Source organism: Euprymna scolopes, chromosome 35 (assembly GCF_053919585.1).
Source record: "Euprymna scolopes isolate OS-2025 chromosome 35, ASM5391958v1, whole genome shotgun sequence".
NCBI classification, from domain to species: domain Eukaryota; kingdom Metazoa; phylum Mollusca; class Cephalopoda; order Sepiida; family Sepiolidae; genus Euprymna; species Euprymna scolopes.
In genome coordinates, this window is record NC_136516.1 from 15,705,528 (window position 1) to 15,729,691 (window position 24,164).

Sequence of the window (24,164 nt, forward strand, 5' to 3'; positions counted from 1 at the left end):
AGGCCGTCAATGCTAAAGCAAAATGTCTGGTGGACAAGCGACGAGAGAGGATAGGTGTTGCTAGGCTGAAGGTCCGGTTTTTTTTTTTTTTTTTTTTTACATGGGGGTCACCACTTATCAAGGCCCGGAGGCCACTCAGGGATAAGGGTTATTGCGTGTACAGTAATCAATGAGATAGTATTGTAGTAATCATTAGTATTGGGGGTTTTGATAGAGTGTCTTACTTAGGGGGGCGGTTTGTCAGGAGTTTGTTTATGTTGGACTTGAAGACGTCCAAGTTGTAGTCAGGTGGGAAACAGGCAAGCGGCAGAGAGTTCCACTGGCGTGCAGTTCTAAGAAAGAAGCCTTGCTCATCGGATCTACGTTTGGATTTAGGCACAGATAAAGAGTGGGGAAAATTATTGACAGTAGTTTCAGCCAGACGGGTGTTTCTTGTGAAAGATTGGCGAGGGGGGGACGAGGGATTGGAGCTCAGACGAGCACCTGCCATGGAAATAACGATAAACAACTGACTGACTCATGTTCTCTCAATACTTTTTAGGGATCAGATGAATCAATGCGCCCTGTTATCTGATAGGTCAGCTTGTGGCCGAAGAACTCAGAGGGGGGGGCATTGATTCACCAGAGAAAATAGTTCTCTGTGATTGCTACATATCTACGACGGATAGAAAATGATTCAATTGTTTACAAAAGATGAATTTTAAAGCCTGAAATCACTTTCTATCTTCGGCAGTTTAAATGCTTCTAATTGGTCTTCGCTTTTCACAAAATTATACTTTCATTTTTAAGTATTACTTAAATAAAAAAAACAAAACATGTCTGATTTATGCACAAAGAAACCGAAAGGCATTCTGGTAGAATTAATGTTGTAATTCAATAATAATAACTAGTGTTCGCATTCTGTAGATGTTAAGCATAAATAGAGACGCTCTTATATTATTGTACCTAAAACTGCAAAAGTATTTATCTAAGCTAGCAGGGATTCACCAGCGTAGCCAGGTTGTAAAATACGCTTAAATATGATATTTTAATTCTTGCAGATTTTGTATATATTATTATAGAGTTAATGTTCTATCGATTTTTATATGTTATAAAGTTGTCATTTAAAAAAATAAAAAAATATATTCATATGACTTGCGTTCATTAGTTTCAATCGAATCTGAATCCCAAACTTGTTTATATAATGGACTCTCCCGTCGTGTTCGACGCATGAGGGCCAAAAATTCGCTCTGCTTTCAATGCTTGTGCCGCATGTGTGACACGAGGCCAGCTCTGCTCCCACAAACCAAGCCGCACGACTCACAGGATACAGGCTGGGAAGGTGCTGTTCCTACTCTTGCTCTACGAAGATTTGTTTGATTTGATAGCTGTGTGTCAATGTATGTGTTAATGCCCGCAAAACATTTTTCCTTTCACAATTTTCTATCCGCAGCATCCTCTTCAAAGGTTTTTGGGTTCAGGCCTGCGTGCTTAAGATTGTCTTTCAGCTTATCCCTGTACCTCAGAAATGGACGACCCACATTTCGATTGCTTATATATATATATATTCCAATTACGGGATTTCCTTGGATTTTACTTGTGCAAATGGAAATTCAATTAACTTTCTTGAAGTTATATATTTGGATTTTACCGTCACTGGATTATTTATCTTCCACCAGACTATCCATTCATGTGTAATCACCTTTTTCTTCACCATATTCCCTCTGCTTCACTTTTTTTGTTTTCAAGTAAGATCTTTGACTTACTTGTTGTTTCATCAAATACTTTTGCATGCAAAATCCGATTCCGCATTTTGCTAATTCCTACCCTCTGATGAGAAGGAAAGTATTTCTTCGAAACTCCGCGGATTAAGGACTATCCATTCATCTAGTGTTTCCTTTTCAGATTAAATATGTTTTTAACTCATTTCAAAGTGTTTTTTAACATGTTTTATTAACTGTTTTCTCATATATATATATATATATATATATATATATATATATATATATATATATATATATATAATCGAAACCGACACCAAAACTTATGAAGAAATATTGATAAGATTATTATTAGTATTATTGGAGTGTCATAAGCTATAATCGAAACCGAAACCTAAACCAAAGACTTATGAGGAATTTTTAGTAAAATTATTTTTAAGAAAATAGGTGACTTAAGTGCCATCAGCTATAATCGAAAATGAAACCAAAATTATAATAAAATTATTTATAAAAAAATTAAATGACTCGAGTGCCATGAGCTATAATCGAAACTGAAACCAAAACTTATGGAGATCTCTTGTTAAAATTATTTATCACAAGAAATGAAAGTACATAACAATTAAACGACCCGGAGGAAGCGTGACACAGAAAATAACACACATGCTATTATAGATAAGTGAGAATGTGTGTGTCTGTGAGGACACTTCTCAACCTATATACTCAATGGATTTTAGATAATAAAAAAAAGAGGGTGAAAAAAAAATTAGTATTCTTTTATCTTCACTTCACCTGCCCTGTGGCGGTTGCCGTTGGGGTGCTACAGAGGACCTGCCAACCAGTCCTCTCCATCCTTCCCTGTCCTCCGCATTTTTGACTGCTTCGCTCAGCTTCAATCCTGTCCATTCTGTAATGTTTTCCTCCCATTTCTCCTTCCGTCTTCACCTCTGACTGTTCCTTGGAGCACTGTCTTGACAAGCCTCTCTCTCCTCTTGTTTCGTGGCCGGACCATTTTCGTTTGCACCTCCTGATCGTGGTGAGAAAATCTTCAAACGGACCAATGGCTTGCCTTATTTTGCTTTGGACTTCCTCATTGGTTTTTGTAAAAAGCTGCCAGTCTTCTGAAGCATCACATAAAATAATAATCTTATGAAAACTGCTACAGAAAACTACTCTTCAATGCGATTTAAAAAAAAATTATTCATGTATTCTATACTAGCTGGGTACCCGGCGTTGCCCGGGATTGACTGATAATCAACGAATGTTTCACACTCCAATATTTTTATTGTCATCAAAATCAATTTTTCAACCAAATCGATTGATTGGCTGCTCTAGTTGGGGACCCACCGCAGTGCACTGGTAGGAAGCGTCACATGCCTTCCCACAATGACTTAGTTCACAGTACATTGTAGTCTGCATTGCACTGCAGAGAACCTACTGTTGTATTTATAAAATTTGTTTTTTTTTATATATAATGACTTGAATTAAAGTTTAAAATGTGAAAGTCAAGTATCATGGTTAAATTGTACTATAAAAAGAAACATTCATTTAGAATACACCCCTGTCATATCAAAACACCTACTGTTGATTTTATATGTCTGACCTTAGGGCTTGTGCGATGATAATAGCTTGAATTTAAGTTTAAAATGAAAAGGCTGAGCATGCAGGGTCCCTCTCCACAAGTGAAAAATTTACTTTCACCATGACTAATGTTTGTGCAAAATTTAAAAAATTGTCCAAGGTATTGTTATTTAGAAAAGGTGGAACAATTTTGTGGCAATTATACCTCTATAATGCCCCCTAGGGGGGGGGCAAGCAGAGTTATCCCAGAAAATCCGTTTTGGCAAAAATTTACTTTCACCATGACTAATGTTTGTGCAAAATTAAAAAAAAAAAAATTCCAAGGCGTAGTTATGTAGAAAAGTGTGAACAGACAAACGGATGAACAGAGGTTAATTGCTAAATCTAATTCCTCCTTTGTCAGGGGGACGAAAAAGTCAAGTATTATGGTGTAATTGTGCTTTAACTAAAAGCATTCATTTCGAACGAGCCCCTGTCATATTAAAGAATCTTCTGTTAATCTTATATGTCTGACCTTTCGGCCTGTGTGGTAATAAAACTTCTCAAATGCACTTGTGATGTTAGGCTGTGTAAGGTTGTCAAAACTTGGATTAAGATCGTTTGTTCTTTCTTTCATTGGATTATTTAGATTATCGATACTTATCAAAGACATTCCGATACAAAACCTATCTAAGAACACTGCCAGGCACATAAAGTACCTTCATGTGAAATTTCATAAAAATCGGCCAAGCTGTTAATGAATTGATAGGGAACACACACACACACACACACACACACACACACACACACACACACACACACACACACACACACACACACACACACACACACACACACACACGGGGATTCAACAGGTTGATTCTTCTCGAACCCAAATCCTCAACCAACCTTCATATCCTTTTCGGTTGTTATTATAAAACAATTTGTGACCACCTAAAACGTCCCCCTTGGGACGGCATTGTTACTGTAGCCACAACCCAAAAGCGTTTTATTCGGCCATTGTCATTTCACTGAATTGACCTGCCTTTGATTACACCAATCGTTTATATTGCTATATTTAAAAAAATATATATCAGTGTAGTCATTCTCTTAAAGAGAATGATGACACTGATATATATATATATATTTTTTTTACATAGGTATCACCAGTTATCAAGGTCCGAAAGCCACTGGATGATAAAGGATTAATGAGTGTACGGTAGTCACTGAAACAAAAGCGTATTAATAGTGATGGCAATGAAGTAGAAATGGATTATTTATCAAGAACTTGTTTACATTGGACTTGAAGATAACCATATTGCAGTCAGCTGAAAAGCAGGTCAGTGGAACAGTGTTCTACAGGCAAGTAGTTCTAGGAAAGAAGCTTTGTACATGGAATTTACGTTTAGATTTAAGCACAGATAGAGAGTAGGGGAAATGGTGATAATGGTTGTAGTTAGACGAATGTTTTTGGTGAAAGTTTGGCAAGTGGGGGACCATAGATTGAAGCTCAGACGAGCAATTGCCATGAAAATAATGACAGAGCAGAGACAAGCTCGCAACGTCTCTTGTGGGGAAAGAGATTGCAGGGAAGAAAAAAGGCATCACCTACTAGATTTCGAAGATGGTTTTGAACTTTGTCAAGGTTGGATTGAGTGCCCCGAGCTGCTCCCTCCCAAATATGACAAAAGTACTTCATGTTAGGACGTATCCGGCTCTTGTACAGGTAGATGATTACATCGGGAGTTAGATACCTTCTAGAGCGGTAGAAAATATTTAAAACGACATATTTAAATATAACAATATATCTTTGATTGCCAGTGACAATTATGGGTGGTTGCTTGTAAGGAGGCAGAAGTTTAACATTAAAAAAAGCAGTCACATCTTCTTTTCTTACAATTTCTCGACGTTGCTTTGGTAAAATTTCTGTCTGAAAAGAAAAAGAACAAATCCCTTAGTAAAATTGAGTTATCCCCCTTAGATTAACGACCCGTTATTAAAACTGCCAAGTTGTCTCCTCTTGGCTTTAGACAAGGGCAGTTATGTTTAGAGTAATCTCCCTTGTTCTTGTTGTCGTTTCTCGTTTCTCAGCGTAGAAGTTTAGTTGAAATCGAATGACTTTGATAGGAGTAAATGATTCTTATTTAGAATACAAACTAAAATTAAAAAAAAAAAGAAAATACAGAAAAATCTCTATAATGTCTGCACCCGTTATAGAACGGAAATAAATTGGTAAAATAGTTTTATTTTTTATAAAGACAGTAATTAACGATAAAGCGATTAATGTGAAATTAGTAGCATTAACGGGCTGATAACGAAAGTTTGAATTATTGTGGACTTATTGGCGCTGTTTTACAGTTTGCCACTTTGAAGAGGGAGACAATTCTCGTTTACTAAAAAATTCGTTCATTTTTTTCATCTCATAATTTAGGACGCGATATTTTTTATTACATCAAAACATTAAAAAAGAAAAAGAAAAGAAAGCTGCAGCGATTTTCTTTTTATTAATGTAACAAATTAATAACATTAATAATACAAAACGTAGTATTTACGCAGCTATTAAGAGGAAACCAACGATATTTTCATTAGATGAAAACACTTAAAAAAAAGGGTACTTGTATAGTTTAGTCAAGACATTAAAAAATGAAAATACCGAAAAAAGTTTAAATTGTATGAATCATCCGTTATAGAACGAAGTTCTCTGAAAAAAGTTTCACTTAATTTCATCCAGTAGTTTTTTTTTTTTTTACAGCGGAAAAACACGTTTTTATGAAAGCGCGTGGAAGACGGCCATCTTGGATTAAAAAAAAATTGTTTGAATTTAGAAATGACAAAGGGAGATAACTCCAGTTAAACCGCTGACACCCCTTCCCATCTTTAATACTAGCTTTTCTTCCTAAAAATCGAACATTTTGCTCGGTATCAATTTTTTTTTTCGCTGTAAAAAAAAAAACAAAAAAAACAAAACAAAAAAACCTACTTCAATTAAGTGAAACTTTTTTTTTTTTTAATTAAAAAGCAAATGTTATGATAAGGTTTTTTTTTAAAAAAATAAGTCTTTAACCTTAAAAAAATAATAATAATAAAAAAAAATGAAGCTCTTTAATAACTTTTTTTTCTGGTTTTTGGTCTCATGCAAAGAGACACAAAGAAAATTGTTGGGTACAACAGCAGACATGTATCATCTCCATCTGATGTAGTTTTTGTGGCGGAAACGAGAAACTGATAAAATATTAATTTGTATCAGGGAGCAATATCTTGTTTAAATTTTTCATGGGAAAAATAATTTCATAGAAAATGAATCGCAGTTTTGTTTCAAAATAAATTACAATTCAAAATAAATTACAATTACTCTACAACTATTGTTGCATTTTCATTTCTTGTAATTTTAAAAACTAGATGCTGGTGTTACTTTGTTAAAGTAAAAAAAAAAAAATTATTAAAAAGTTTCATTGTTTGTATTTTTTAAGGTTAACGACTAATATTTTAAAAACCTTACCATAACATTTGCCTTTTAGTAAGGAAAAAGTTGCTGCAGCTTCTTTTTTTAAAATGTTTTCATTTAATGAAAATATTGTTTGTTTTCTCTTAATAGTTGCGTAAAAACGTTTTGTATTATTAATGGTATCAACTTTGTTTACAGTTCCTCTAAAACTATTGTCGTTTTTATTTTTTTATTTTAATTTTTTTTAATTACATTTTCACACCAAACAAGGCATATTGCCACTTTGTTGTAGGGGGGCTACTATCAGAGACATGGGCATCAGGGGTACTGTATAGGGAGTTGGCCAGCAAGATGTCGGTTCACGTTGCACTTGAAATTCTGCATGTCAGTACATTTGGGAAAGCAGGGACCCGGAAGGGAATTCCAAAGTTTAGCTGTCCTGGGGAAGAAACTACTGGAGTAGAAGGCTCTCTTACATCTAGGAATCTCTACTGTGAAGGGGTGCGACTTAGCTGCTTGTCGGGTTTGTCGGGGGTATTTACGTCGAGGGGGCACAAGTGTTTGCAGTTCGTCAGAGCATTCACCATTAAAGTACTTGTAGAAAAGGCAGAGGGATGCAACATTTTGTCGATGGGACAGGGACTGAAGTTTAGATGACAGTTCAGGACCTATCAGATTGACGACTCTCTTTAGAACCTTGTCTAGGAGCGAGAGACTAGTGGTAGATGCACCAGCCCAAATATGTATGGAGTATTATTGTCATAAGAAGGGGTATGGAAGCTGGGCGATAGACAGTGTCTATCTACTCCTTAAGCAGTTTAGGTTTGCAGACCGGTAATTTGTTTGAGTCACCAGCTCTAGGAAGGTTGCCATCCAAAACTGGAGAGGCCTTCCTCCCCTTAGGTTTAGCTTCAGAGTTTTCCTTCTCCTAGACGGATGACCTGGGAAGATCTACGGATCCATCAGCACCGAGAGGGTTTTCCCCGCGCCTGGGTCCTAATCCAGATATTTCTGCGCCCCCGCGTTAGTGGTTAATGTTAACGGGTTAGTTTATAAGGGTTATATATCAACTGAAAAATTATACTCCTCAAAGTGATTACAGGGCATTGCTATTTCATTGTTTGTTACTGGAGAAGGGGCTGAGTAAGAGTTCATATAGTGGAAGCAGCTATATTTGTAAACAGGTGTATTGGAAGGAGTTAACATGGTTTATTTTTTCCTTTAGGTTAAAAAAGTGTTTCTTTTCTTATTTTTATGTTTGCTTAGGAATAGGATACTGCGTTGCAGAATGGTATGGTATTACGAATTAACTAGAAAAAATTGTACAAGCTCTGGATATTTTAGATAGCAAGAGGGTTAAGTTGTATATTCAATAGATACAAGTAACGTCATTTTTGATATGAAGTACATTACAGTACAGGTATAATTGGGAGTAAATTATATGCTATGTCGTATACAGTATGCATAGTACAATAAATAGATATATGGGTATATTTCCAGTAGATGCGAATATATGGAGATTGTAGGTATTAAGTCGGTTACCGTTTCTAATGAAGATATCTTCAGCTTTCGTTTAAAAATCAGGAAGTTGTATTTTGCATTATAGAGTATCGGTTCAGTTTTTGTATTTAACATTGCTAAGCTAAGGAAGGGACATCTATTGCTATGTAATATAAATACTTGTATATCTAAGTACAGACTGTTGTTAGTGAGTATCCACCTGGATAAGAATAAACTACTGCATGCCTAAGGGTAGAAGTGTACAGATGTTTAGTGATCATGACTTCTAATCGGTCAGCATGCGAAGGTTAAGGGCTGAAAGTTAAAGACCCCCATCTAAGTTGGGTGTATTGTATGAGTGTTAGTAGCAGCTTGGGGAGTAGAGCAGATTTTTAGTTTTCAGGAGAGGATTAAACTTACAGAATACAGTTAGGATTAATTTTAAGAGTTTTGAGTGTCAAGTAACGTTTAGTTTAAGAAGAGAAGAAAAACAGAAATATTTTTTTTGAGCTTAGCATGCAGATCAGACATGGGCAGTCGTCTTGGAGGCAAAGTACATATTGGATATACGTAACAATCCAGCAAGGGTGCTTGTACCGTAATGAGAAAAAACTATTTTTTTTTATTCATTTTACTTCAGGCTCTTTTAAGAATAGATGCTGTTCCCTTTATGGCTGCTATTTGTATTTCGTTACAGCTTGGTCTTCCAGGGATTGCTTCTAAAGTATTTATGAAGATTCTTTTTTATTAACCCAGTTGCTCCTATCACAACCGGTATAATGTTTATTTCTTTCAGAGACCATGTCGTTTTTAGGTCATTTTTTAGGTCCTGATATTTTGTTATTATGTAGCGCGTCGGGATTAATTAAATGCAGTCAGATTGGTCAAGCTCAAAGCATTGTGTATCTATTCAGTAATAGTCCTAGCGACGTAGCTAATGTCACTGTGTATTTTAGTTTCGACTATAATTGAAAGTAAAACTAACTATATTAGATGGCTTTATTGGCTGGAAAGGAAGCAAGCATTTTCATTACAAGCAAGCTTTTAGTAATAGTATATATTAAATATATTACTTAAATAAAGTTCTAAATTCATCTAATGTAATAGAGAATAATTCCCGGCTTTTTTGGTTTTTTTTTATCGTTAGTTTACTTGAATATAGCATGAGTGAGCAGTGTTTTGCCTGTTCGAATAGTAGTCGGGGAGGGGGTGACGAATCTCATCTTAAAAGTTTTGCAAGACAGGAAAAGTAGAGACATAAATAAATATACATTAATAAAACAAGAAAAACAAATTTAAACAAGGCAACATCAAATACATTTGTTAGGAGTTCAGATGAATTTTAAAATTAATACTTACCGTCTGTTTGACACAATGGTTCGGCGTCCGTTATTTTATTTATTTATTTTATTTTTTTTATTTATTTATTTTATTTTATTTTTTTGCAGACTGGAATATTGCCGTGTCTTTCTAGAGCGGAAGAAGATTTCTATTTCTGGATAACTTGTGCACGCGTGCCTAAAAGTCGTCACGTCCAAATGTGTAAATATGTCGATTTTATTTTAATTCCATTGTTACAGTAAAAAAAAAAAAAAGAAAAAAAGTCGCCACATATTTAAAAGTTTCATCCTTTGTATATTTTTTAAAGGTTTAAGACTATTTTTTAAAAATACCTTACCATGACATTTACTTTTTAGTTTAAGAAAAGAAAAAAAGTTGCCGCAGCTTTATTTTTAAATGTTTTCATCTAATGCAAATATCGTTTGTTCGTTGGTTTTAGCATCGTAAATTATATGAAAGCAAAAACGATTCTCTTAATAGTTGTGTGAAGACTACATTTTGTATTATTAATGTTATCAAGTTTGTTACATTAAAAATGAAATCATCGCAACTTTCTTTTTTTAATGTTTTGATTTAATAAAAAATATTGCCATGTCACTAGTAAGGGTGCTGGAGGTAAACGTTTTATCTGGGATGACGTTATCCGCCTGATAGTCATGTACCCGAACCTTGGATTAACCACTAAGGGGGCTGTCCTATCAACAGATGCAAAATACTGGTGCTGCTGTATTGCCATTTGGTGAATAGATTCTGGACCATGCAGTAGTTTCTGGTGGGGGCCTCTTGATGCCATATTAGTGGGTAATTGTTACGGCTTTACCTTATCATGTTCTACAAATAAATTTTTTTTCGTTTCTTTTTCTCTATTAGTTTCCCCTCTCTGTCCTGCTCTAAGCAAGTCTGACGACCTAGTCCACAAATTCCAAAATTCCATCATGACAAGTTTCAATAAAAATACACGATTAAATCCGGATCTCCAGCTTCCAAACGCAGACTCCCTCTACCATGTCTCCTTCTCCAACATCAGGGGTCTACGTTCTAACCTTCCAGAGTTTGAAACCCAATTACAGGAGACTAAACCTGACCTTTTATTTTTAAGCGAAACTGGCATTGGACAGTCTATTTCCCTAGATGAGTTCATAATTAAAGGATACTCTAACTTAACTTCTAAATCTGACCCCCAAGATCGTCATGGGCATGGAATATGGGCCTATATTAAAGATGGCTTTCTATGAGATGAAAAAAATTAACGAATCGTTTAGTAAACGAGAGTTGTTTCCCTCTGCACAATGACAAACTGTAAACAGCCCCGACTCATTAGCAGTGTCAGAAACCGACATTAAAAATGCGTGATAAAAAATTGAATAATTCGACCTCTTATCTTTCCAAGTTTATAACTATTTGAAAAATGTAATTAAAACCCGATTTTTTTTCAATTAAAGGAACAAAGACCAAATTAAAAAAAAAAACAGGTTTAATAGCAAATTATGCAATATTTGTTTTTTAAAAATCGGTTTTCTTTAAAAAAGATTTGAAGAAAATCAACGAAATTTTACTTACTTCAATTTTACTTACTTCGATTATAAAATATATATATATAAATTCCAAAAAATCACTTACCTATAAAAATACTATTCAATGGGTACTTCCCTTCTTCATTGTTAAGAATATATTATTATTTATATTTTAAATTCCATGTATTTTTTAAATAAAATAATTTTTTTAACAACTATTTGAAAATACCTCCATTACGTAAGCATTTTTATGGTGTTAGTGAAACGCCGAGCCGGTGTTTGTTGTTGTTTTTAACTACGGATGTACAGACGGACGTAAAAAAAAACACGATCACGTTAGGCGTCTAGCCTTGTACATGAAGAAATATGTGTCCTCATAGTTTAAAAATACTCACATTTTACTTATAACTTTTTGCCTTAAAAAAAAAACAGTCGATGAATTTTTTTCTTTTCTCAAAAAATACATGAATTTTGATTTAATATATTTTAATTCTTCTTTATCGAGTGAAATTTTTTTAAATATCTAAAAAAAGAAAACATTGAATGAAATAGAAAAAATTGTCTTCAGCGTCCAATATTTATTTGATAATCTAAGCATAAGCTTCCACTTAAAAAATCAACGTGGTTTAAAAAAAAGTTTTACAGGTAAATTTCCACGAAACACCTCTTTTTTTAATTTTAAATTATAATATTTTATTTATTGATCTTTTATCTTCAATTTGTGATATATAAAACTTTCGTGAGTTATTTAAATTTTAATAGACATTTCAAAATGGGGGTTGAATTAAAAAAAAACGTTTGTCTAAAATATTATATTTGGTTTATTGCAAAGAGCATAAAATTTCACATTGACCCTGAAAATATCGTAAAAATTGAACCAATAGAAAAATTTTGATAGATTTTTAAAGTTTGCAAATGTCAAAAATATTTAACTCGTAAAATTCAATTGATTTCATTACGTAAAAATAGCTGCATGAAGGTGCACCGCACCGGCACTTTGTAAAGACTGTTTTTGAAAAAATCATATTTCTATTATTTTTTAAACAACTTTAATAGTTTATTTTGGAAGTATATTCCATAAAGAAATTAAACAACCCAGTTAAAAAAGAGAAATTACGAGCTTTTTAAAAATATTTTATTCGCAGCTTTGTGATAGGGGTGTCAAAAATTCCCCCAAAATTCTGATACACCTACCGACTCATCTGCCTTTAAAAAAAAAAAAAAATATATATATATATATATATATATATATATATATATATATATATATATATATATATATATATATATATATATATATATAAAGTATTGGCCATTTTCTTTGGCGACAGACATGAACAGAGAAATAGAGACTGATGAAAGCCCAGCATAGGAGATCAACTATAGGTCCTTTTTATCTGAATTTAAAACTGACGGTATCATGTTATTCTGATCTTCTGTAAGATATAATATTTGAAAGTTATAATTTCAAAATGTTTGATTTATTGTCCTTGTTCCGCGAGAACAGACTTTACTAGCATTCTTTTAAACCTTCCTCATGTTTAAAAGTGGCCGAAACTTTGATGCTCGCCATTATCACGCAAGGACCATGTTGAAAATTTTGTTGCAATAGAAAAGGAAAGCAATTAAACGGAAACTTTTTTTTTTGGCTAACAAATGTAATAAAGACCTTAGCATTTAATTTGTTTTAAAAAGTTACAATTTCACTGGTTAAATTCTCTTCTAAAAAAAAGTTCTCAGCGAAATAGAGTTATTTCCCTTGCATCGGCGACTTTTCTAGTAAAAGCTCTTTCGTGGCAACGTCGAAAAAAAAAAAAAAACAAAAAAACAAGCCTGTAATATTTCACATTGAACGTTTAGAGATTGTTAAAAGTATATATTTAGTTGCAGACCCTTGTACCAGAATGGGGCAGATAGAAATAGATAATACACTTTCATTGTTAGGACAAGTGCCACGAAAATAGTGTTAACGATAAGTGTAATTATTCACAAGAGCCCCCCCCCCGCTTTAGAAACATATAAGGGAGACAATTTGAATTTGTAAATTATCTCCCTTTGATTAACATCGATTTCTATAAATGGCGTGCGAATAACCAAGTTTAAAAGTTTCTTTGTTTTTGTTTTTATACATTTTTCATATTACCAAAAAATAAACAAGATTGTTAAATATACACCTCTAATTGGCGCTAATGAGAAAAGATACGACCATGAAGGGAGGAGGGGATCGGGATAACTAGTATTGACTAACCAGAAAAAAAAGACAACCTCGTTTCCTCAACAGCCTAGTCCCGAAAAGCCGAGTTTACGAAATGGAAACAATTTAAAAAATACACTAAAGGATAAACTGAAAGAAATTAGGGATTCATAAATATTGGGATTTCGATTAATAAAATAATCCATTTATCTATAATATAAATCTCACCTGTCTGTTTAAATGTATGCATGCATGCTTGTATGTATGACATACATACAAGCATTGTATGTATGTTTGTATGTCTGCCTAAAACCTTCGACGAGATCGGCATAATTTTTAAGCTCGATGTTTCAAACAACAAATATCGAAAAATTTGGCCCAAAACATTAATTTCTTCACCCTTAACTGAGCAGTTTTCTACAAGGAGGGTTCGATTTTTTGCGAGCCATTTTTGTAAGCCATCGGCTGGATTGAGTTTGCCTAATTTTAATTTTTTAATGTTCCGAACTTCCGGTCGCGTCATGGCGTAGCGGTAAGATGTAAGGTTTCCTTTCACATTCTTGCCTGCTACCACATTTATATTTTGCTCAACACACACCTCAAAACACGTGTGCAATTCCGGGCACTCAGGCTAGTTTGCCTATAAAATTAAGATTTTTCTTGCTCTGACATTAATATGTAGCTTATATCCCTGACAGTAGCCCCCTACATCAAAGTGGCAATGTGCCTTTTTTTGGGTGAAAATGTAATTAAAAAAAAATTGTATTGTGGGGTTTCTGTTCAGACCGGGCATCCAATACAATTTCCACAGGCCCTGCTAGTTGTTATTATTATTATTATTATTATTATTATTATTATTATTATTATTATTATTATTATTATTATTTATTATTATTATTATTATTATTATTCATTTTTTGTTAGTTAATTTGTTTCCTTTTCGTAAACTTTTTTGGGAATTTCTGGGACAACAGCTCTTATGGAGATTATTGGTCACAGATTTGTGTTTCATTTTTTTTTACTGTTTTTTTTTTTACGTGAAACAAGGTACATTGCCACTTGGATGTAAGGGGCTACTATTTAGGATCAAATTTGCAGAGATACTATGCAGGGAGTTGAGCAGCAAGATGTCATTTCATATTACACTTGCACTTCTGCATGTCAGTACAGTCAGAGAACCAGAGATCTGGAAGGGAATTCAAAGTCATGCAGTTCAAGGGAAGAAATTATTTGAGTAGAAGACTTTCCGGCATCTAGGAATCTCTATTGTGTAGACTGTGTGATTTAATTTTGAAGAGATCATTATACCATACCCTGTCAAAGGTCTTAGATATATAGGACTACTGAATTAGCCTCCCTTGCTTTATCCAGTGCATGGTTTATGCGTTCAAGATATCTGCAGTAGAACAGGCTTACCTCAATCCATCGTCACTCAGACAGAAGTTTACTATCTATGAGGTGGCAGTGCTCGATCGATTAAGGACTCCAAGATTTTGCCAAAGAGAGGGGGGAGGCTACTGTGATGAGTGGGTCAGTTCTTTCGCCAGAATCCTTGTAAACTGATACCGCAGAAGCAATTTTCTAGAAGTCAGGAAAGCAAGATTCATTAAGGCATTTGTTGAAGAGTTCAGAGAGAACTAGGGCAGCTGGGATAAGATGAGCCCTATACGCCTTTGAGGTGTCTAGATTATTTTATGATATCATGAACTTGGGAAGGGGAGACTTTTGGATCATCGAGTGTGGCTTCTGTCCACAAAGGAAAATTTGGGAGGGAGTGGTTTGCTGGGTCCAAAGTAGAGTTGGAGAGAAATCGCATAAGGGTCTACTTCACAAGATTTCCAGCTACGGTATAACTGGAAATGTTTTCTCAATCATTAAATCATTTCTCTCCGATAGGCTCATAAGAGTAGTGGTAGATGGACAAAAATCGGAGGCCTGCAATATAAATGCTGGAGTCCCTCAGGGGTCAATCCTGGGCCCAACTCTCTTCCTGATCTACATCAATGACCTCCCTAAACACATACTTAAATCATTCGTTGACATCTATGCTGATGACACGACCATCTACGGCAACATGTCAAAGGCTGTAAATGACAAAGATCTCTCTGATTCTCTCTCCTCTGATCTCGAGCGCGTGGTTCAGTGGGGGAAGATGTGGCTGGTTACCTTTAATGCATCCAAAACCAAACTCCTATCCTTACATCATCAACGCTCTGATCCCCAGCTGGCATCAATTGTGATGGATGGCTCTCGTCTGGGTGAGGCCCCGTGTTTTGACAAGCTTCTGGGTTTGTCCTTTACTCCTGATCTGAAATGGAACACGTACATCAAGTCTGTTGCCAAGATTGCTGGAAAGATGGTGGGATCCTTCTACCGATCCAGAAGATATCTCACTACTGATGCAATTCTCTATCTATATAAAAGCCAAGTACGTCCAAGGATGGAATACTGTTGCCATATCTGGGCAGGAGCTGCTAAAAACAGCCTATCCTGCCTTGACAGAGTACAAAATAGACTTCGTGGCTTAGTGGGGGATGCCCTTTTCTCTACCCTGCAACCTCTCTCCCACAGGAGAGACTTGCTAGCCTTTCCTTGTTTTATCGTTATTTCCATGGCAGGTGCTCGTCTGAACTCCAATCTCTGGTCCCCCTCGCCAATCTTTCACGAAAAACACCGGTCTAGCTGAATCCACTGTGAAAAATTTCCCCCACTCTATATCTGTGCCTAAATCAAAACGCGGATTCCATGAACAAAGCTTCTTTCTTAGAACTGCACACCTGTGGAACTCTGTTCCGTCTGCCTGCTTTCCTCCGGACTACAACTTGGATGTCTTCAAGTCCAACGTTAACAAATTCCTAATGAACCGCCCCCTTGATTAAACACTTCATCAAATCTCCACACTAACGTAATGTACTTGCAATAACCCTTATCCCTGAGTGGCTTCCGGGCCTTGATAAGTGGTGTGTAAAAAAAAAATATCGTCGGGCAAGCAAGTTAGCCATCTTAATTCCCAGAAATCGAGAGTTCCTAAATTTTGTGACTTGATATGTTTTTTTTTTTTGTGTTTTCTTTGTGTTTTTTGTGTGTTTTTTTTGTGTGTGTTTTTTTTGTGGTTTATTATGCCTTCTCTTCTTCACTGTGTCTGTTTCATCTGCATATTTTAGACTATTTGTACTAGAATTATGTCGGATAAGTTTGCGCAGTGCATGCTGTCTTTGAGCAATGGATGCTGTGCAAGATGAAATAAACCTTTGAGAAGAATGGTATTTGCTATAAAAATTCTTTATAAGGACCATGTGCTTCAATTGCTGCTTTGAACCATTCAATAGCCTCATTTAATCACTGTTCCGCAGGAAAAGAAAAGATATTTCCCCAAGGAACATCTCCAACGTTTTCAGCAATGGCTCTTAAACTTGGGGCCAACAGTTTAGGGTATCAGAACATGATCAGCATTTCCAAGCGGACTACGGGCATTTATTACACAATTCTCACGAACTTAGGTCAGAAATAGGTTTAGAAGTGAGGCTTGCTGATCCTAGCGATCTGGGAGGCGGGTTGGGAATAGCATTGTCTGTGACAAGGAAAAGGACATATTGTCTGTGACAAGGAAAAGGACATATTGTCTGTGACAAGGAAAAGGACATAGTAACTGTGTAACTAGAGAAATCAAAGCAATTACTATGATGCCATTTTTTTTATTATTTAAACTGTTTTTTTATCACATTTAGTTTTATAACTAATTTGTCTCATTTTCGTAAACTGTTTTGGAAATTTCCGGGACTAACGGATCTTGTGGATATCATTGTTCAGGTATAGTATTTGTGCATTCATTTTTTTACAAGCGGGACATGTGGAAATTCCACAGTGGCATCTTTCATATGTAATATTTTGCTGCTAGGCATTGTAGACGTTCCGCATGAATGGAGAGCCCACGATATTATTGTAGCCCTTTTGTTAAAACTGTAAAAGTATTTATCTAAGTAATCTTGTTAATGTAGTGTCGGAATATATTTGGTTATTACGGTTTATCTCCAATTATCCTTATAGGAGTCTGTGACATATTTCCATTATATGGACGCCCGACATAACCAGAAACTCCAAGATATCAATTATACCATCTTTAAACAGAACAGATACTACCCTTCGTCTGAACTTTTAGGTAAGTATCTGGTCAGCATTTATTCTCTGAGTGGGCTACACTAGCCTCCTCTAAAGAGGGAGGTTTACAGTAAATATCAAATTCACAAGCGGTCCTCAACTCCTTGTATATCCCGGCGATGAGAAGAGGTCATACAGCGCATAGTACTCTCAAATTGTTACATATCTGATAATGGCCACGCTCCACGTTGCTTAACTTTGATAATTTAACGAGAACTGGTGTGTCAATGCGATTATACCATACACGCAAGCCGTCTAAATAAAAAGTCTCAATAGCAACACAGCTGTGGAATTGTCAAGGTAGACAAACATGGTTAATCACCCTTATTTTTACCTCCCTGGCATTTTAAAACATGGGCGAAATATTTTTGATTCATTGGCCTTTGAGTTAGGATCATGGTGTGGTGTCTGTTCTGATGCTGCACTTCATATATTCTGTCCTTTTTCAGTGGAGGAGAGCGCCTTCATGATTAGGACACTTTTTTTTTATTTTTTTGTTCCTAACCATAGTGCTCCTTTTTGAGGAGCCGGATTTTCTCCACATTAAAAACTGATCTTGTATCAAACTCTACCCTTATGGGGAAGCAAGTAAATAGGAACACTAGCTATAACTTTTCTAATTAAATCGACCGGAAAACAATATTTAACAATATTTCGTACGTCAATTAAAAGAGCTTGGCTTGGAAATTTAATTACTTCCAACTTAATTATTTGTTATCCATAAGGAAATATTTGTAAATGTAAATGAAAATTAATCCTTATACGAAGATCGAGGACATCTTTTCTCTAGTAAAATTTCGACAAAGAATTCAATAGTTGTATTCAGTGTGAATTTACAATAATAGCGTGATTTTTTTTTTTTATTTAGAACCCTTTAAAAGTTGAAGATAGTACGACTTATTTAAAGAAGTTGAGGCTTTCAGATTTCTATAAAGGCAAATACCTTTAAAGACATATGAAAGAAGAATGTATGATGAAAATGTTTTATCTGACAAAAATGTACGGAAGTGGTTTACAAACGTTAGAGATGAGGACGGTAGCCTTAATGATGAAAACCACGCATGCAGATCATAGGAGACGAAAAAATGAAGACATCAATTGAAAATACCACACATTACATGACGGGGCAATTAGTAAGCGAAAATTTTAACCTATATAAATAAACTGTTTATGAGAATTTGATTAAATATTTAATGGCACACACTCTTTGACTGGGTATTTAATGGCACACACTCTTTGACTGGGTATTTAATGGCACACATTCTTTGACTGGATATTTAGTGGCATATATTCTTTGATTGAATATTTAATGACATATATTTTTTGATTGAATATTTAATGACATATATTTTTTGATTGAATATTTAATGACATATATTTTTTGATTGAATATTTAATGACATATATTTTTTGATTGAATATTTAATGACATATATTTTTTGATTGAATATTTAATGACATATTTTTTGATTGAATATTTAATGACATATATTTTTTGATTGAATATTTAATGACATATATTTTTTGATTGAATATTTAATGACATATTTTTTTATTGAATATTTAATGACATATATTTTTTGATTGAATATTTAATGACATATATTTTTTGATTGAATATTTAATGGCATATTTTTTGATTGAATATTTAATGACATATATTTTTTGATTGAATATTTAATAACATATTTTTTGATTGAATATTTAATGACATATATTTTTTGATTGAATATTTAATGGCATATTTTTTGATTGAATATTTAATGACATATTTTTTGATTGAATATTTAATAACATATTTTTTGATTGAATATTTAATGGCATATATTCTTTGATTGAATATTTAATGGCATATATCTTAGTGAACATTTCGTTTCCTTTAAGATTCAGCAAGAATCTTCCAGACGACCTGATAAAAAAGCAATAAAATAAGAAAAAAAGCACAAATAACAACAAAACAAATATAAAATTTCATTGAAAACAAACAAAAAAATATGCTGATTACTTTTAATTATTTTTATTTCCTTATAATACAAGCAACAAATTCGAAAAGATATCGATTAACAAATTTTATGTTTTCATAACAAGAATAATAATAAACGCGATTACATCATTTATTTCTTCCCAAATTCACGACGTTGGTTGGTTGCTGTGATGATGGTTTAATCTATTATGTATAGAGTTTACAACTGAGTGTCATAACATTCTTAATCAGCGACCTTACATTTGTTTAAACGATATAATTATAAACTAAATTGTTTCGTTCTAAAACATCTCCTTTTTACAAATGGTGAAAATTTCTGAATCTCACAATGAATGAAGATGAAAACGGAGTTGAACGCTAACAATTTCAAATGTCTTTGCACAAGATTTATTGGGTATATACTTACTTCCCTACGCAAGAAAATGTGGCACAATGCCCGTAGAGAGTTAAACCAGCACACCTAAAGAAGAAGCAATTTGGCCTATTAAAATTGCCTAAGTAGCTCTGTTAACATTCCTCAGCAAAGATCTTTCAGGTAGTTAACAATAAAAATGTCCTCTTCAAAGAGAGGAGGTAAGGCTTGAGAGGGCTGACCTTCTAGAATTACCCAGAGAAAATGTTTCAGTACAACAAACAAGCCACTGAAATCGCCCAGAACGGATTGTTAAAAATGGATCGTTGACTGGTATCCTCCAGTTAAGAATTTATGAGCAATAGCGACATGGAGGTGACGGTAGCTAAGTGGTTAAATGACAGGGACTAACAACCTGGGTGTACCAAGTTCGAACCCAGTTCGTTCCACAAAAGACACTTTAACTTGAAGATGTTGGCAACCTTCACATGGTCTCTCCTATAACTACTCGATATCATCTATATTATAAACCTCACCTGCCTGTTTAAATGTATGTATATATGTATGTTTACCTAAAACTTTCGACAGAGGCGATGGATTTTCACGAGATCAGTATCATTTTGAAGCTTGATGTCTCGGACGACATATTGAGAAATTGGCCAAAAGCATTAATTTCTTCACCGGGCAGTTTTCTATAAGGTGAGGTTGATATTTTTGCGAGCCATTTTTGCAAGTCATTGTATCGGTTGGATTTACTTTGCCTGATTTTAACGCTCCGAGTTTCCGGTCGCATCATGGAGTAGCGGTAAGACGTCCGTTTTCTTTCACTTTCTTTTCCACCTTCCCCTCATGGGTTCGAGCCTGCCTGCCTACTACCACTTTTTTTTTTTGCTCAACACACATTTCAAAACACCTGGGAAACACCGGGCAACACCGGGCACCCAGGCTAGTTCTAAAAATAATTCTGAATAGAAAGATATCGAGGAAACGAATGCCAACAAAATCATTATGAATAAGGTTCAATTAACGAACGAACAAACAACAGAAAGAAGGTTCTAGATTGTCAACACACTTCGTTGCAAACTCTATGCATCGTGTCTGGAATAGTCCATATATTCTTGGAATAGGGTAGATCACCATTATACCATGATAGTTGGTTGACATGTGGTACGACATATCAACCCTTATTGGAGCATTTTATGCCGGAATCGTACACATGTTTTGAATACGATTGTGTTTTAATCAAAAAAAAAAAAATACATTTGTGCACTCCAAACAAGGCACGTTGCTGCTGTAGTGTTAAGGGGCTTCTGTGGAATGGGCCAGATTTATAAACGTAACAGTGTGGATGCACATATAGCAGCAGCAGCAGCAGCAGTAGCAGCAGCAGCAGTAGCAGCAACAACAACAACAGCTAACATATGCAAATGACCGAGCCGTGTGCGAGGTGACTTCACAGGGAGGAAGAAGGAAATAAAAAGATAATAAAAACAGAAAAACATAGTCAAGAAGGCGAGAAGTAGACACGTTACATGCGTGGCCTGAGAGCGAGGTGTCCTAAACATGGCCGGACAAAAACAAGGTCCTACGTGTTTGACACGGTAGAGTCTTGTTAAATACATTGGAGTACGAGAAGATTTTGGAACAAGAGACAAAGCGTTATCCTGGAAGTACCTGTAGATAAATGTATGTAGTTTCAACTGAAAAAAAATGAGTCGAATTCTTTTCTTTTATCTTTGTTTCCTTGCCACTGTCTGCATACAACATGTGGGTCCCGAGTGTCAACATGTCGACTATATTACATAAGGATGCAGCCTGGGTGGGGAGTTGGGCAACAAGCTATTTGTCCACAATTGAATTTAAATTTCTACATGTTGGTATGGTTGCGGAAACAGGGAGCAGGGAGAAGTTCTAAAAGTAAGCGGTACAATGAAAGAAGCTATTAGAGGATAAACGCTTCAGTTACCTAAAGAACCTTTACAGTGAAGAGGTGTGATTTTGCTGCTAGTCGGGTGTGTTGGGGGGTATTATATAATAATTGTCTGTAAACAATAGTTTCTAGTTAACTGACTGGTACTCCCACTTTTAGGGTCAAAGTGAAACGGGGAGTATTTTTTAAAAACTCCAAACAAGGCATATTGTCACTTGGACCTCAGAGGCTACTATTTGGGAACATGTTTACTAGGGACTACATGAGGAAATGAGCGAAATATTTGTTCACATTACATTTAAATGTCTGCATATTAGTTTTTTTTACATAGGGGTCACCACTTATGAAGGCCCGAAGGCCACTCAGGGATAAGGGTTATTGCGTGTACAGTAATCAATGAGATAGTATTGTAGTAATCATTTGTATTGGAGGTTTTGATAGAGTGTCTTACTTAAGGGAGCGGTTTCTCAGGAGTTTGTTTATGTTGGACTTGAAGACGTCCAAGTTGTAGTCAGGTGGGGAACAGGTAAGCGGCAGAGAGTTCCACTGGTAGTACAGCCAGGAAATCAGGAAACCAAGAGAAATTCCAAAGTTTAGCAGTCAGATGGAAGAAGCTATTAAAGTAGACGACTTTGCAGTATGTAGGGATCTTAACAGTGAAGGAGTGAGATTTTGCTACTAGACGAGTTTGTTAGGTATATGTATCCGAAGGGAATAAAATGGCGAAAAGTTCGACAGAGCACACTCCATTAAAATATTCATAAAACAGACACAGAGTTGTAACATTACAGCGATGGGACAGGGATTGGAGCTTGGTTGACGTGTTAGACTAGATACTCTTTTCTTGGCCCTGTCTAAGAGTGAAAGACTAGTGACAAACACCAGTCAAAATGTGCCAATGATACTCCATGCATGGACGAATGGTGGCTTTGTAGAAATACAGGATACGCTCTATCGTGAGTAATTTTCTAACACAATAGAGAAAACCAGCTTTATTTGCTTGCCATGAACTCTATGTATTTGTTCCAATTCATGTTACCCGTGAATGTTAAGCCCAGGAGTTTAAACAGTTATCTCTCAGGAAGGGTCTTATTAGTCGTGGCTATAAGTAGTTGAGGTTTCTTGTATAATTATTGTTAAAGGAAAGAAGCTTAGCCTTAGTAGAATTAAATATTACCATCCATTTACGGCCTCATCCAATTAATTTCGCAAAGTTCCATAATTGGGACCTCACGACTGGATGCGTTTTCTGTCATACCAGAGAGGTTGGAGTTTGAGGAGTTGACAGGGTATTTGATAGCGATGGGAAGCAAGGTAGGTCGTAAAATAGGTAGAAAGGGCCGAGAAAGTTATATGGTGGGGGTGTATAGACCAACACTGTGTTAAGGAGTGTCCAAGACAATGTAATATAGTGTCCGCGACAACAATGTCTAATAGAGCCGATTAGAAAGTTGACAGGGTTAATGTTTAAGGTGGGCTATGAGTCGGCTAGACAGTTGATAGGATTGGGAATAAGGTAAGCTATGAGCCGACTAGAAGGTTAATAGAGTTAGGAATAGGGTAGACTATGCGCAGATTAGACAATAACACTTTGAAATGAAATAACTTGTAAAAATAGAATAATGAATAAAGCTGAATATTTACATTGAAATATGCAAAAAAAAAAAAAAAAAAAAATTAAGGAGTAGAATTCTCGAGTTGTTTAAGAAACAATGGACATACGACGTTCCATTCTGTTCAGTAGATGATAAAAAGGCGTTTTCGGTTCATGATTTTAATTTTTGTCACTGTTTGTTAATGCGCTTTTTCCCTATTCTGTTATTTATTCCCTTATTCCGTTATTCCTCTATTCCTTTATTCTCTCATGCTCTTATGTCCTTGTTCCAACAATTTATTCTCTTTATTTCGTTATTATCTAATTCTGTTATTCCTTAATTCTACGTTTCCTTATTTTATTATTTTTGGACGTAATCAAATCTTATTCATTCATTATTTTATTTTATTTTATTAATAAAACAGTAATCTACGAACACGTGTTTCACGGTACTACCGCTCGGCAGCGTAGCTTGACTGTTCTAGAATTCGAACCTAAGATCATATATGCTATGGTATAGAAGTACCTGTAAATAACGCACTCGACCATAGCACATATGGTCTGAGGTGCGAATCCTAGAACTGTCAAGCTACGCTGATGAGCGGTAGTACCGTGAAACATGTGTTCGTAGATTACTGTTTTAGAAGCAAAATAATAAATAAATATTTGTTTAAGTCCAAAAAACATGGACGATTTTGCTAAGGAAAATATTTTCGATATCTCCCAGGTTGGAGACGCTAATAACCGTATTCAGTTATCGTTAAAAATCAACGAAAAATTGTAAAACACACACACACACACACACACACACACACACACACACACACACACACACACACACACACACACACACACACACACACACACACACACACACACACACACACACACACAC

At 35.1% G+C, this 24,164-nt stretch overlaps 1 long non-coding RNA gene across 1 annotated transcript in view; it reads left to right on the forward strand.

Annotated features, from left to right (window-relative positions):
- Nucleotides 1–4,427: 4,427 nt before the first annotated feature.
- LOC145259711 (uncharacterized) overlaps nt 4,428–24,164 on the forward strand; it is a 21,669-nt gene continuing 1,932 nt past the window's right edge. The window contains exons 1-3 of the long non-coding RNA XR_013864187.1: nt 4,428–4,596; nt 9,651–9,744; nt 17,299–17,410. This is a non-coding gene — a long non-coding RNA (uncharacterized LOC145259711). The remainder of the gene's footprint in view (nt 4,597–9,650; nt 9,745–17,298; nt 17,411–24,164) is intronic.